The sequence below is a fragment of the Trichomycterus rosablanca genome, chromosome 9 (genome assembly GCF_030014385.1).
Source record: "Trichomycterus rosablanca isolate fTriRos1 chromosome 9, fTriRos1.hap1, whole genome shotgun sequence".
Classification (NCBI taxonomy): Eukaryota; Metazoa; Chordata; class Actinopteri; order Siluriformes; family Trichomycteridae; genus Trichomycterus; species Trichomycterus rosablanca.
The window spans coordinates 22,265,836-22,280,650 of NC_085996.1; the positions used below are offsets into that span (position 1 = coordinate 22,265,836).

Consider the following 14,815-nt stretch of genomic DNA (forward strand, 5'->3'; position numbering starts at 1 on the left):
TCAATTAATTTTGTAATCGCGTATTCTATCGATTATTCCAGCGATTAATCGAGTAATCGGATAAGAAATACTTTTGCTTTTATATATATTTAAAATAAATACGTATAAAATTAAATAAGACGCGGCTCTTAATACAACCTGTACATATTTATTCCTTGCATACAGTAGTTTAAAGAAAACATTTTTGAAATGCAAAAACATATATCAAAAATAAATCAAATTACTTTTAAAATGTATACAGGCAACCTAAAACTAAGGCATAAATAATAATAAACAATAATACATAAACATCGCCTCTAACTTGCACAACTTTCAGAACTAAAAGTTTCAGCTACAGCTCACGCAGAACATAAACCTTTAATATTTTCTTGGGAGGCTTTGTGGCATTTGTAGGAGGCAAAAAAAAAATTGTCAGGATTGTATCTTCTTGTAGATGCGGTAGATCTGGTGTTTGTGTGTGTGTACGTGTGTGTTTGCCTAAGCCTTCAAAAAAGCCTATGGTGGTTGTGATGAGGAAAAGTCAGCGTATCAACACGATGCTCTAATGGTGTGGATGTTATACTGAGTTTTCGTTTTTTCCAGCTTAAAATGATCTCAAACTTTCTGTGGTTTTCTCTGTCCAGTCTCCTCCGTTCGCCCCTCGATATTTTCTCTCTCTCCGTTTAGCTGTCCATGTTATCAAATTTCGGCTGTGTTTCAAATCGCTACTTTCATAATGAACAGTACGCAAGAGCGGCAAGCGTGTACAAAAACGTAGTATTCATTGGACTGTAGGCGAAAAGTACCCGGATTAAGTCCTGTTAAGTACTGTTTAAGTATGAAATTTGGGATGCAGCCTTCGGCTTCTTCACGTCACCCACCCACAGCGTGAACGCGTTGTGCAAAAGTGAAAGTCGTCTGAGCAGAACACCGTGAGATGTATATAGGTGTATGGATTAAACGATGCCTCGATGCAAAAATTTTGAATCGATGATTTTTAGTAATCGAATTACTCGAGGAATCATTCTCGAGGAATCATTTCAGCCCTACTATAGATGCTCGGTTACACTAGCAATCTGTTGGTCAAAATGCCCAGGATGCTGAAGTGTAAAGCAGCTAAAAACACGACTCGGGTAACTGAGTTTGGAAAACTCCCAACCAATTCTGTGGATGCAGGGGGGCGATTTTTATCATTGAGACCGTTGCTGAATGTTCTAGGTTTACATTCAACTATGAAGGAAAGCTGTGCTGTGTATTGTAGCTTCCATTTATTTTATCATTTAATTTATGAGTGTAATTTAATAACTGGTGTAAAATGTGGCACTTTGCTTTAAAAATCTGTGATGTGTGATTTTTGAAAAACAAGGTCCGTAAAATGAAGCACATCTTCCCAGGAATTTAGGAGGGCCCTAGTTAACCTGAGGCTACATGTGTAATCATCTAGCGGGTTTCTAGCTAGCAGCTGACTACGCTTGACCTCAAGGGTTCCTGCTCTTCTTATTTTGGGTCTTTAACAAAGGGCGTCTGCGACCGCTCACACACTTGGTGGATCACATTGCTGTTTATAAGTGGAAGAGAGGCACGCGCATTGATTGTCAATCCAAGACAATAGAACGCACAGTGCCCTTGGCATTAGAAGGTCTGGACATGAACAGATGTGCTCAGGCTTGGCAGATGTGAAGAACAGATCAGAGGCAGAATCAGAAGGCCTGATGTTATGAAAATTGAGAAAAACCGAGACGGACACGCACACTCGATCAGCGGCTGAAAGACACCTCGGAAACGCATTCCTGCAAGTTGAAACATCTGCATTTAAGTATGTGCATCATCATAGTCTGAACTGACTGTTGTTCTGATTTGTTTGCTACCATGGAAACCGGTGAAAAACACCTTTCTCTCTGAACGACATTCCAGGTGAGCATCATTTCCTGTTTCTTAAATGCAAACACAGAAGGATAGGTTACACCCTGTATGGACTGAACCTACCCCAGTGTATGTTGTGCACCTGATAATGCTGGTTTTGGAGAAGCCTAGTCAAAGTCCTGACTTGATTCCCAACCAGACACTTTTCCTCGTCAACTAGTCAATTTAAATTCTGTGATTGTGCTCGGGTGGCGCAGCGGTAAAAAACACTAGCACACCAGAGCTGACATTTCAAACTTGTCAGTTCAAATCTCAGCTCTGCCACCCAGCCGGGCTGGGCGCCTACATAAACGATTGGCTTTTGTTTATACAGGGTGGGAGCCAGACAGGGAACTCCCTATAACCGAAACAATTATGACCTCTGCCGGCTGATTGATGGCGCCTGATGATGGAGTCAAGGAATAATGAGGTGATCAGGGTGTGGCTCTCCGTACACACAGCTAAAGGTGAAAAGATGCAGTCGACTACTGCACACGTGTCGGAGGGGGCGTGTCAGTCTCGCTCTCCTTAATAATCAGGGCAGGGATCAGCATTAGTAGAGAGGAAGTGTAGCAATTGGGTGATTGGAAACGCTAAAAAAAGTCAGGAGAAAAAGGGGTGAAAATGCATAAACAACAACAACCAAAAAAATCTGTGACTATAACCATTAAAAATTTTTATTCTTTTTGGCCCAAACCCCACAATTAAAGTTTGTCTGTTTACATGTTTACATTTACATTACTCATATTTGGGCACTCGGGTGGCACAGTGGTAAATTATGCTAGTTCACTACCACTGGAATCCAGGGTTTAAATCTCCAACAGTGCTACTGGTTATTTACATACAGGCATGAGTGCACTGTCGCCTCACAGCAAGAAGATCCTGGGTTCGATCCACAGGTGGGGTGGTCCGGGTCCATTCTGTGTGGAGTTTGCATGGTCTCCCCATGTCTGCGTGGGTTTTCTCCAGAATTGGAGATACAAAATTGTCCAAGACTGTGTTCGATATAAGCTTGTGAACTGATGAATCTTGTGTAATGAGTAACTACCGTTCCTGTCATGAATGTAACCAAAGTGTAAAACATGACGTTAAAATCCTAATAAACAAACAAACAAACAGGCATGAGTGGCTATGTCTGAGGGGGTGATGGATTGACCAAGGAACTGTGATGGATTGGCGTCCTGTCCAGAGTGTGCTACTGCACTGCGCCCAGTGATTCCAGGGAAACCAAACCCAAAAGATGATGTGTTGGTGTATTCAATTCACTGCAAGGCATTCAGGGCAGTGGGGCTTGTGATCAGCAGGTTGCTGGTCGAGCCCCACCACTGCCAATATGCCACAATTGGACACATTTGTGAGTCACTTAGGTTAAAAGCATGAGCTAAATGCCATTCACGTGAAGCTAAATGTCAAAACCAAACATCCTTAACACCATGATACAAACATGACAAGCTTTTTAAAGCCTTGTTGACAGTGATTGTCCGTTAACAGTTAATTGTTAAAGTTATTGTTAAGGTATGGGTTAAAAACAGGGCAAGAATTGCTCTCCAAGTGCATGGCTTAACAACACAAGCTCTGATTTGCACACAAGAGGTCGAGACACTCTTGAGCCAAAGCTGTATAGTCAGCTCAAGTAAGAGAGAGTGTATTGCATCCCCCATACCCCCCCCCGCCCCCCCCCCCCCCACACACACACACACACACACTTCCCAAATTCAGGAAATCCCTGTCCTCTTTTGTGTTGGGTTACTGGGGAATAAGTTTCAAAAAGAGCAAAGAAAACAAAGAGAGGCGGCTGAAGAAAGCTGTAAAGCTTTACGAGTTTTTCAGAAGAGGAAAACAGAGGGATCACACCCAGCAACATGCACACACTGTTAAACACACAAGTACTTCAAAACATGCTTGGGATTCGGAGGCACATTCCATCCAAATATTATGCTTAGCCAAAGTGCTCATTAGCGAGGCTGTGTTTGACTAAACTGCCTTATTAATGTACTCCAAAAAAACAACTGAATACATGACATACTCCATGAATCATACAAGTTTTTATAGCCTATTAAGTGTGTGTGTTCAAGTTGGTGAGAACACTCGTCTCTTGTTTACTGAGCAGCACACAGAGACGATCCCATTCAAATTAATGTTAAACAGTAGTCAGTACACACCTGTCATTAACCAAAGTGACTCTGATTAACCCCCATATAAAGTTAAGCAGCTCTAGCAGGACTTTCCTGACATTTACGTAGTTGCATCTTATCTTACAAAGGCCACAAAGTATCAAAGAGATCTCATTGTTTAAAGGTAATAAGTCAGAAGAAGGGTAGAAAATATTTCCAAGGTATTATACATTCACCACGGAACACAGTGAAGACAGTCATCGACATTAACAAGAACTGAACATCCGTCCAAAATTGGTTAAAATGCACGAAGAAAACTGGTCCAGGAGGCTGCCAAGAGGCCTACAGCAACAAGTACCGTCTGTGTACTCTATCTAACAACAATTTACCGTATACTTCATATGTCTGGGGTATAGGGTAGGGTGGCAAAACCTACACCAAGTCTTCCAAATGCATTTGAGACACCGTATTATGATCTGATGAAACCAAGGTTGAACATTTTGGCCAAACACTGCACATCACCAATAGAACACCACACCCACAGTGAAGCATGGTGGTGGCAGCATTATGCTTTGAGGCTATTTTCCCTTATCTACCTTCTGGAAGGTGAAGGGAATTGTAAACACTTCCAATTATCAGTCAATTTTGGCACAAAACCTTCAGACCTGTAGAGGAATTTCACCTTACAGCACAACAACAACCCAAAGCATACCTCCACATCAACAAAAGAATTCGTATTCAACGGAAAAATATCAACGTTTTTGAATGGCACAGCTAGAGTCCAGACCTAAATCAGATTTAAAATCTGTGGGGTCTGTGCCCTTACAATCTGACAGATGTGGAGTGCTTTTGCAAAGAAGAGCGGGCAAAGACTGCCAAGTCAAGATGTGCTGTTAAGACTTTACATACACTAAGTTCACTTTGCTTTTATGTTTGTTTATTAGGATTTTAACATCATGTTTTACACTTTAGTCACATTCATGACAGGAAGGTTATCGATCACAGTCTTGGACAATTTTGTATCTCCAATTCACCTCACTTGCATGTCTTTGGACTGTGGGAGGAAACCGGAGCACCCGGAGGAAACCCACACGGACACGGGGAGAACATGCAAACTCCACACAGAAAGGACCCGGACCGCCCCACCTGAGGATCGAACCCAGGACTTTCTTGCTGTGAGGCGACAGTGCTACCCACTTAGCCACCGTGCCGCCCCACATTATAAATAGCTTGGAAAATTCCAGGAAATTACATAATGGCTTTTGAAGCTTCTGATAAACCAATTGACATAAATGGTCAAAACAAGGTTGAGAACTCCTGGCCTTTCTGTGTGGAGTTTGCATGTTCTCCTCGTGTCTGTATGGGTTTCCTCTAGGAGCTTCGGTTTCCTCCCACAGTCCAAAGACATGCAAGTGAGGTGAATTAGAGATACAAAATTGTCCATGACTGTTTGACATTAAACTTGTGAACTGATGAATCTTGTGTAACCAGTAACATGAATGTAACTAAAGTGTGTGAAACATGACATTAAAATCCTAATAAATAAATAAATAAATAAATAAATAATCACTGCATGAAAGTCACTAACATTAACATTGTAAGTCTTTCAGTAGGGATGGTGAAAATGAAACTGGCACTATCCCAGTGGCACACAGAGATCAAACATCCCAATGCCATTATCATATCAGCTTACATTTGGCTATTTAAAGCCAGTCTCTGAAACAGACGCTCAGAGACACAGTAGAATCACTCCCTGATCTCCGTCTGAGCTCTTTCTTTCTAGCATATTGCATCCTGTAACACAGTCTGAAATAAGTTAAAACATAATAGTACTAATTCATTTCCTGCTAGAATAAAAATCGACATCAAAAAAGTGAATAGGTTTTCAAAGAGGTCCGGATCAAATAGGACACGCACAATAAAAACTGTAATTATCTGCGTCTGACTCAATAAACCGCCCGAGCAGAGCAATTAATAGAGTAGAACCTTTTTTAACAAGTCAAGCTAAAGTAAATAAGATCCGGCAATAAACTTCAACACTTACTATGCTAGCTAGGCTTATCTAATTAGGCTATAAAGATTTCTGTAAGAAAAGTGTTCAGCTGCTGAGAAACGTTGGTGCGATGCACTACGGTATGTCAGAACAGAACAGAGCTGGTACTCATGCTTCAACATCTACTTCAGATTCTTTTTTTCATGAGCAAAATGCTGCTGCTTGTCAGGTTCACGTAATGAAAGTCCAGTCAAAGGGGCTTAATCAGATTTCCTGTTTGTAAAACTTACGTCAACACTGACAAGATCTGTTCAAACAGAGATCTCGAGCTTTTGAGATAGATCTGGCTTTTAAAATATAAAATGCCATGACAGAAGATGGCAAGAAATTAAGGATATCTAGATCACAATGGTCAGTATTGCATCAGCATCCTGAGAGCTTATTATCAGTATTATACACTGATCAGCCATAACATTAAAACCACCTCCTTGTTTTTTACACTCACTATTCATTTAAATCAGCTCCACTTACTATATAGAAGCACTTTGTAGCTCTACAATTACTGACTGTAGTCCACCTGTTTCTCTGCATGCTTTGTTAGCCCCCTTTCATGCTGTTCTTCAATGGTCAGGTGGTGGATCATTCTCAGCACTGCAGTAACACTGACATGGTGGTGGTGTGTTAGTGTGTGTTGTGCTGGTATGAGTGGATCAGACACAGCAGCGCTGATGGAGTTTTTAAACATCTCACTGTCACTGCCGGACTGACAATAGTCCACCAACCAAAAATCCAGTCAACAGGACCCCATGGGCAGCGTCCTGTGACCACTGATGAAGGTCTAGAACAGGGGTGGGGAACCTTTTACCCACTGAGGGCCAGATTATTAATTACATATCTGGTCACGGGCCACAGACTACAATGACGCAACATACAGCCAAATAATATAGGCTTTATAAATACATGATGCTGATATTTAGGTATGTAGTGTTTATATATGATCTCAGACTTACCTTATCATAATTTCAATGTGACGGTTGTGAATGTTTGGTCCTGACCAGCTGTGGAATATCTGGGGGCAATGACGCAACTGGTATGTGGCAACATAACTCGTATTTGTTATGTCTGTTGTATCGTCTAAAGTTTCATTAATTGGATGAAGCCCAGACAATAAAATCTAGGAAACATATGGCGGGCCACATTTGATTGAGCGGGGGGCCGTATACGGCCCACTGGCCGGAGGTTCCCCACCCCTGGTCTAGAAGATGACCAACTCAAACAGCAGCAATAGATGAGCGATCGTCTCTGACTTTACATCTACAAGGTGGATCAGCTAGGTAGGAGTGTCTAATAGAGTGGACAGTGAGTGGACACGGTATTTAAAACTCTAGCACCACCACCACCATGTCAGTGTCACTGCAGTGCTGAGAATGATCCAGCACCTAAATAATACCTACTCTGTGGGGGTCCTGACCATTAAAGAGCAGGGTGAAAGCAGGCTAAAAACAGATGGACATCATAAACACAATGTGTCTGTGCTTGACTGAAACACCTGCAGTCCAGATCTGTTACTTACTGCAAATGTACAGCGATCTAACATGCTACCACGCCACAGCAGAGAGTCAGAATCTCAGCAGAACCACTGACCTGGCTGATCGTTGACTCAATTGGCCACTTAAAGGAATGGAAGGTCTTACATTTTAATTGGCTAATTGAGGGAGGAAAGGTCGCACTGGAACGCACTTCCCATTGCATCAGGCGACCTGTGGGACTAGTTCGGACACCTATGAGAGCGGGAGGTGGAGTGTGTGCATGGTGGAGGGATTTACCATTAAAAAAGTGGAAATGACTAAACTGGAAAATAGAGGGCGGGGCTATTTTAATCTTAGAAGTTGTAAACAATACCAATACAGTGTAGAGAATACCATGTACAGTGGCACTCAGTGTAAGTGTAAAAGAGAGAACTGTTGTGATGTGCGAGATTAAAAGTGTCTACACTTTTTGATAGTGCCTCAACATGCCCAAATTCCAATGTAGTTGGGTGTCCTCTTTAGATTAGTGCAATTATTAAACAGAATGTGTTGACAGATTTGACCAAACATTTCAGTTGCATAATGTGACACTTATATATACATACACTATATATCTTTATGTCTCTAATTCTCATTTAAAAGGCTTCATGTTCAGATTAAAGACTAGTAAAGTTTGTGAATGAATGCTCACCATCCCAACTCATCATGTGTGACGGCAGAAACGAGAAGAAAAAGAGCTGGCAAAAAGCCAGGGTATTTCTATGCCAGCCAGTGACAGTTTGGCCAGTTGTGCAGGCAGTGAAGCATCTTTGAGTGTTTGCTAGAACTATCTACATTAGAATAATAAAGCCTCGAGCGCTTTTACTTCTCAAACTCCCCGCTGCTTAAATTCTCCTGACATGACAGCTTAACAACACACGGCGTAGCAGTGAACAGCCTCGTGTTTAGCGTGGTGTTGGACAGCCGAAGCCGCTTTGTGAAGCGCCCCGCTCGATACACACGGCTGGCACAGTAAGTGGGGGCTGATAGGAATCGGAGATTCCAGCATTTGTTAGTTCCTTTTTTCTGCTTTTTACTGCAAAGCTGATCAGTATCATGAAAGAACAAATTCAAACCTGCATAGTTTTAAGATCCAGCATGCACTGCATGGCCAAAAATATGCAAACACCTTATTTTTATCATTATTGAGTCTAGGCGTTTTAGCTACCTCTATTGCTAACGTGCGTAAAAAACATGCTTCAAACCAGTCCAATGTGCACAAGGTCTATAAATACATAATCTCACAGGTCTGATTGGGAGGAACGACAGTGGCAAGCACTGCAGCAAATCTAACCCCAATTAAACCTTCCTGTCCAAGATCAGTACCTGATGTCACAAATTCTGCTTTGTTCCCAAAAAAGTTGAAGCTATTACAGCTGCAAATAGGACCAACTCCATTTAAATAGCCATGGGTTTGGAATAGGATGCCAAACAAGCTCATGGAAAAGTGTCTACATACTTCTGGCTATATAGTGTACAGGGTGATATTCTAAAAGATTACATGTATTAACGGTTTAACGGTTTGCCTGCTTCTCATTTTCATTGCCTTACTGCAATATCTACTTTTAACAGCTACAGCTAGGGATGTAACGATGCACCACAAGGCAGTTATAAATCGGTGCACATGTGCCACGATTCGAATCATGTAAAATGAATCGATATTCACTTTAAACAGCAGAGGGCACTGGTGCTACTCACCTCGCCTGGTTGACATCACTACACGTTGTACATGTTTGTTGGACGGGATTTTCCAGCCAGATGTATTTATGTGAGAATACTTTCTTTATTTGTATTATTCATTTATTTATATAATATGGGATTTTTTACAATTTCATTTCAGTTTTTTTTTTTACACAAAAAGGGAAATGTGCAGCATTGGTTTGCATAGTTTGTACCTACCTCAGAAATAAAAGGGTATTTATTATTTAGATAAATAAAAGATTTTATTTTATTTTTTAAGAGAAATAATAAAAGGAAACTTTGTCATAATTTGTCTTTAATTTCATTTTGTAAAAAACAAAAAAAATCGGGAAAAAATCGTATCATGAACCCAGTATCGTGTGTAGAGTGTACCGTTACATCCCTAATTACAGCTATCAAAAACTTACAACTTACTTTCTTTTAAGGAGATAAAATGAGCAGTGAGCAGAATTAAGTTCACCCTATTGGTCCGGTCCCAGTTTCTCATGTGGCCCCTTGCAAAATTAAACTGCCTACCCCCTAATCTACATAACAGACAAACATTTAAAGTAGAGTGTGCCATCTTGGAGGGCACTATTCATCAAGCCAGTTGATCAACTTTCTAACCTTGCTTGAGCTGCATCAGTGCCATTAATGTGAAGTAGAAACATCTAGGAGCAATAACTGCTCAGCCTTAAACCATTAAAATGCTTTAATTAAGTTCCAAATTATCTCTGGAAACAAGCTCACCACAAGAAGTGATTGTCCAAAGCACCACGTATTGGGTTTCCATGGTAATTGAATCATCGTTTTACTATCCTCCGTTGTTATGGATAAAGCTGGGTTTGGGGGATGTCAGTAATAATAGTATGGAGCTGTTTTTTTTAATGGTTTGGACTGGATCTCTTAGTTTTAGTTACGGAAAATCCCAATTTGTTTGTTTGTTTTTATAACGCCATGTTATTATATTTGTGATATTCACGACAGGAATCTGTGTTTTACGCTAGTTTTATTGGTCTTGCATTATATATGTTTTCAGACTTATATTATTGAGAAATTTGAGCATTATTTCTGTGTTATCTTGGGTGAGAGTTTCTTTTAATGTATTGGGCATATGTAGTCTTTGTCATTTTCTGTTGTACAGTGGACTTTTTAACTTAACATACAAACAAATTTCGGTTAACAAACAGAAATTTGCGAAACACATGACGTCACGAACAAGTTGACTCCAATCGTCTCTTTGTGAGCAAACATTTGGACAGCGGACGATGTTTTTGCAGTGTTTTCTTTATATTTTGTAAAATTCAATATTAAAATGTCCACAAAGAATGTGCAGAAAAAGCGTTAAAAATATAAAAAATTGCCAAAAAATTTAAAATATAATTACTCCTGCCAGTAGCTGTCACTGTGTATCAGACAGAGGGGACAGTGAGTGAGAGAGAAGAAGGAATTCAGCTCAGTAAAGTATTCTTTCTTTCGTGCAATTACACCTACAAAATAAAACACTATTAAAATAAAGAAGGAAATAATAGAGAAATATGAGAGTTATTGTTGTTTCTGGTAGATACATTTTACAAAAAAAGAAGGAAATATATTATGGTGTATGGTACAGCACACGTACTGTAGTGAAATGTGATGTGTGTGTTTTATGTACAGTACAGTACTACTGTGTATTGTTGTTTATTATTGTTTATTACAGTAACGTCTATTCTATAAATTAAGATTTAAGGGAAAATATACTTGTATTTATAACAAAAAAAACCATTTAAGACATTAGAAAGGTTAGGTAAGGGGTGGTTTGGGAGGTCTGGCACGGATTAATTCTATTTACATTATTTCTTATGGGAAAAATAGGTTTAACTAACGAACATTTTGACTTAAGAACAGCCCTTTGGAACCAATTAAATTCGTAAGTCAAGGGTCTATTGTACTTTGGTATTCGTTCAGGATGTGTTTTATGGTGATGGATTCTTTGTAAGTCTGGGGTCTTCTCCTAATATTAAGTGTTGGTGTGTCAATCTGGAATGGCTTATTCTATATCTAGAGTAGATAACTCTGTACCTTTAGCGTAATGTATGTTTTGGTTTATTTTTGACGTTGGGGTGAGAAAATCCCAATTTAAATTAATCTGGGGGTAGATTTGTGGTAAAAGTTTGGGGAAGGCTCTTTCCTGGTTTAGTATAATGATGCCCCAGTGCTCAATGCAATCTCACCAAGAGCCGTGCCTCTTCATCTAACATCAGCACCCAACTTCACTTACGCTCTTCTAGCTACATAAAAGCAAATCACAGCAGGTCATGTTTCCAAATGTTGAATTTAACAAATACCAAGACTTCAAATCCACCAGTAATAATGTAAACATTCCAAATCTACATATACTGCACTTCTGTCACAAACAGTGCAGACTCGAATCAGAGTGCAATTATGTGACCTCTAACCCACACAGCAGTCATAAGCTATGAAATCGGCTTCTTCTCAGCAATCAGCGGTGGATACGAGTGTGTGTGTAGGGGGGAGAGTATTTCTGTAAGATCCACTGGGATTACTAATGTTTCCCTTCATTGTTTGAACAGTCTCGACTCCTTTCGTCTAGATCCAGTTGATCTGAAGTTTAACCCCCCCCCCCCCCCCAGCACTCTGGACACGTCTGATCCTATCATGGGTTTCTGTCAGAAGCTCTACAATGATGTCTGGATCTGATGCAATTTCGCCAGAGAGAAATGTGTTCTGGCCAGCGCTCCACTACCATGTTCTTCCATCTGAGTCACGTCCGTTTGGTTCTGTGACTCAATTCAGTCTGGAGGAAGATTTTCCCAAATAGTCACAAAAGCAGGGAGCTATAATAAGCAAAGAGAACAATTACTGACTGTAGTCCATCTACTTCTCTACATATCTTTTTAACCTGCTTTCACCCTGTTCTTCAATGGTCAGGACCACCACAGGACCACCACAGAGTAGGTATTATTTAGATGGTGGATCATTTTCAGCACTGCAGTGAATATGACGTAGTGGTGGTGTGTTAGTGTGTGTTGTGCTGGTATGAGTGGATCAGACACAGCAGCGCTGCTGGAGTTTTTAAAATACAGTGTCCACTCACTGTTCACTCTATTAGACACTCCTACCTAGTTGGTCCACCTTGTAGATGTAAAGTCAGAGACGATCGCTCATCTATTGCTGCTGTTCGAGTTGGTCATCTTCTAGACCTTCATCAGTGGTCACAGGACGCTGCCCATGGGGCGCTGTTGGCTGAATGTTTTTGGTTGGGGGACTATTCTCAGTCCAGCAGTGACATTAAGGTCCAGTAAACTCCATCAGCGCTGCTGTGTCTGATCCACTCATACCAGCACAACACACACTAACACACCACCACCATGTCAGTGTCACTGCAGTGCTGAGAATGATCCACCACCCAAATAATACCTGCTCTGTAGTGGTCCTGACCTTTGAAGAACAGCATAAAAGGGGGCTAACAAAGCATGTAGATAAACAGATGGACTACAGTCAGTAATTGTAGAACTAAATAAAAATACCTCCATTCCTGCATTTCAGGCCTGCAACACATTCCAAAAAATTTGGGATGGGGGCAATTTAGGGCTTGTAATGAGGTGAAAGGCTGAGTCTTTGATGAGCAGAGATGATCAGAGGATCTCCAGTATGTCAACAAATGCGTGAGAAAATGATGAAATGTTTAAAAACAATGAACCTCAAAGAAAGATTGGAGGGGATTTGCATATTTCTCCCTCTACAGTGCATAATGTCATTAAACCATTCAAGAAATCAGGGGGTATTTTAGTGTGTAAAAGCCAAGGGCACAAGCTTAAGCTGAACGCCCGTGATCTTCAATCTTTCAAAGAACGGCAACATTACAAAGTGGTAAATGCGTTACTGCCCCAACTTTTTTTGGAATGTGTTGCAGGCCTGAAATGCAGGAATGGATGTTTATTAATAAATGAAATGAAGTTGGTTTGGGGTTGTAAACAAAAGACTGGGTTTAATCCTGAAAGCACAAGGTTATCGTGTAAAACTATCAACGGTGCAATGCAGAGGTCAGAGCTATTACGGTGCAGATTTGTTTGTTTACATGCACGTTAATGCCTCAGCTTCCAAACTCTATCAGCTGGCAGACTACTGGTCAGAACATTCAGTACAAACACAGAGCACATGATGAACCTTTAGGCCAAGTGCAATAACAGACCCGAGTGGAAGTCAGAACCCAGTATCAGTTTTGGGTTTGCTAGGGAAAGAGCGTTAGCATCTCGGATTGCTTTAAAGACGCACCATCTTGCTGAGCCGTGGCGTACGTGCGCACCTCTAGAGTCATTGCATCTGTTATGCAGCAGAAATGAAGAGAAAATAGATACATCAGCATATTGTTCTTATTAAAGGAACTACAGTTTCCTCAGACACTCCTCTCATTCCGCAACCGTGACTGACTGACGTGTAGAATCCCAACTTTCCCTGAATGGATGGTGCAGTGCCACTGATTTTCACCATCACAACCCCCTTGTTTGATGGATTATTCTTCTCTGGAGCAAACAATGAGGTCAGAAAACAACAATCCATGTTTGTGCCGTCAATCTGTAACGCAGATGAACATCAGGACCTCCCACCCTCTAAAAGAAGTCTATGCAAGTGGTCCCCATCCAAAAAACCATGGACTGGTACCGGTCCGTGGGTCATTTGTCACCGGGGTGCACAAAAAGAATAAATAGTTAGATACCGCTACAAAAGCAATGGATCCACAGCTTTCATTTCCAACATCCTTTCTTTGTGAAGCGGGATTTTCTGCAGTAAAGGCAACCAAAACGTCCGTGAAATTATATCTTATATGAAATCGGTCCGTGGTGCAAAAAAGGTTGGGGACCGCTGGTCTATCGTAACACTGCTTCCATTTCCAACATCCTATCTTTGTGAAGCGGGATTTTCTGCAGTAAAGGCAACCAAAACGTCCATGAAATTATATCTTCACAGACCTCCCACCCTCTAAAAGGAGTCTATGCAAGTGGTCCCCATCCACTAGGCCATGGACTGGTACCGGTCCGTGGGTCATTTATCACCGGGGTGCACAAAAGGAATAAATATTTAGATACCGCTACAAAAGCAATGGATCCACAGCTTTCATTTCCAGCATCCTTTCTTTGTAAAGTGGGATTTCCTGCATTAAAGGCAACCGAAACGTCCGTGAAATTATATCTTATAAGAAACCAGTCCGTGGTGCAAAAAAGGTTGAGGACCGCTGGTCTATTGTAACACTGCTTCCATTTCCAACATCCTATCTTTGTGAAGCTGGATTTTCTGAAGTAAAGGCAACCAAAACGTCTGTAAAATGATATCTTATATGAAACCAGTCCGTGGTGCAAAAAAGGTTGGGGACCGCTGGTCTATTGTAACACTGCTTCCATTTCCAACATCCTATCTTTGTGAAGCGGCATTTTCTGCAGTAAAGACAACCAAAACGTCCGTGAAATTATATCTTATATGAAACCGGTCCGTGGTGCAGAAACGTTTGGGGACCGCTGGTCTATCGTATCTAGTACCAACACGTTACCAGCAGGTCCTTTAACCTCTATAAATGATTC

General features: G+C 40.9%; 1 protein-coding gene across 7 annotated transcripts in view; it reads right to left on the bottom strand.

Annotated features, from left to right (window-relative positions):
• fryl (furry homolog, like) overlaps positions 1 to 14,815 on the bottom strand; it is a 217,154-nt gene that overhangs the window by 102,729 nt on the left and 99,610 nt on the right. The window lies entirely within an intron of this gene.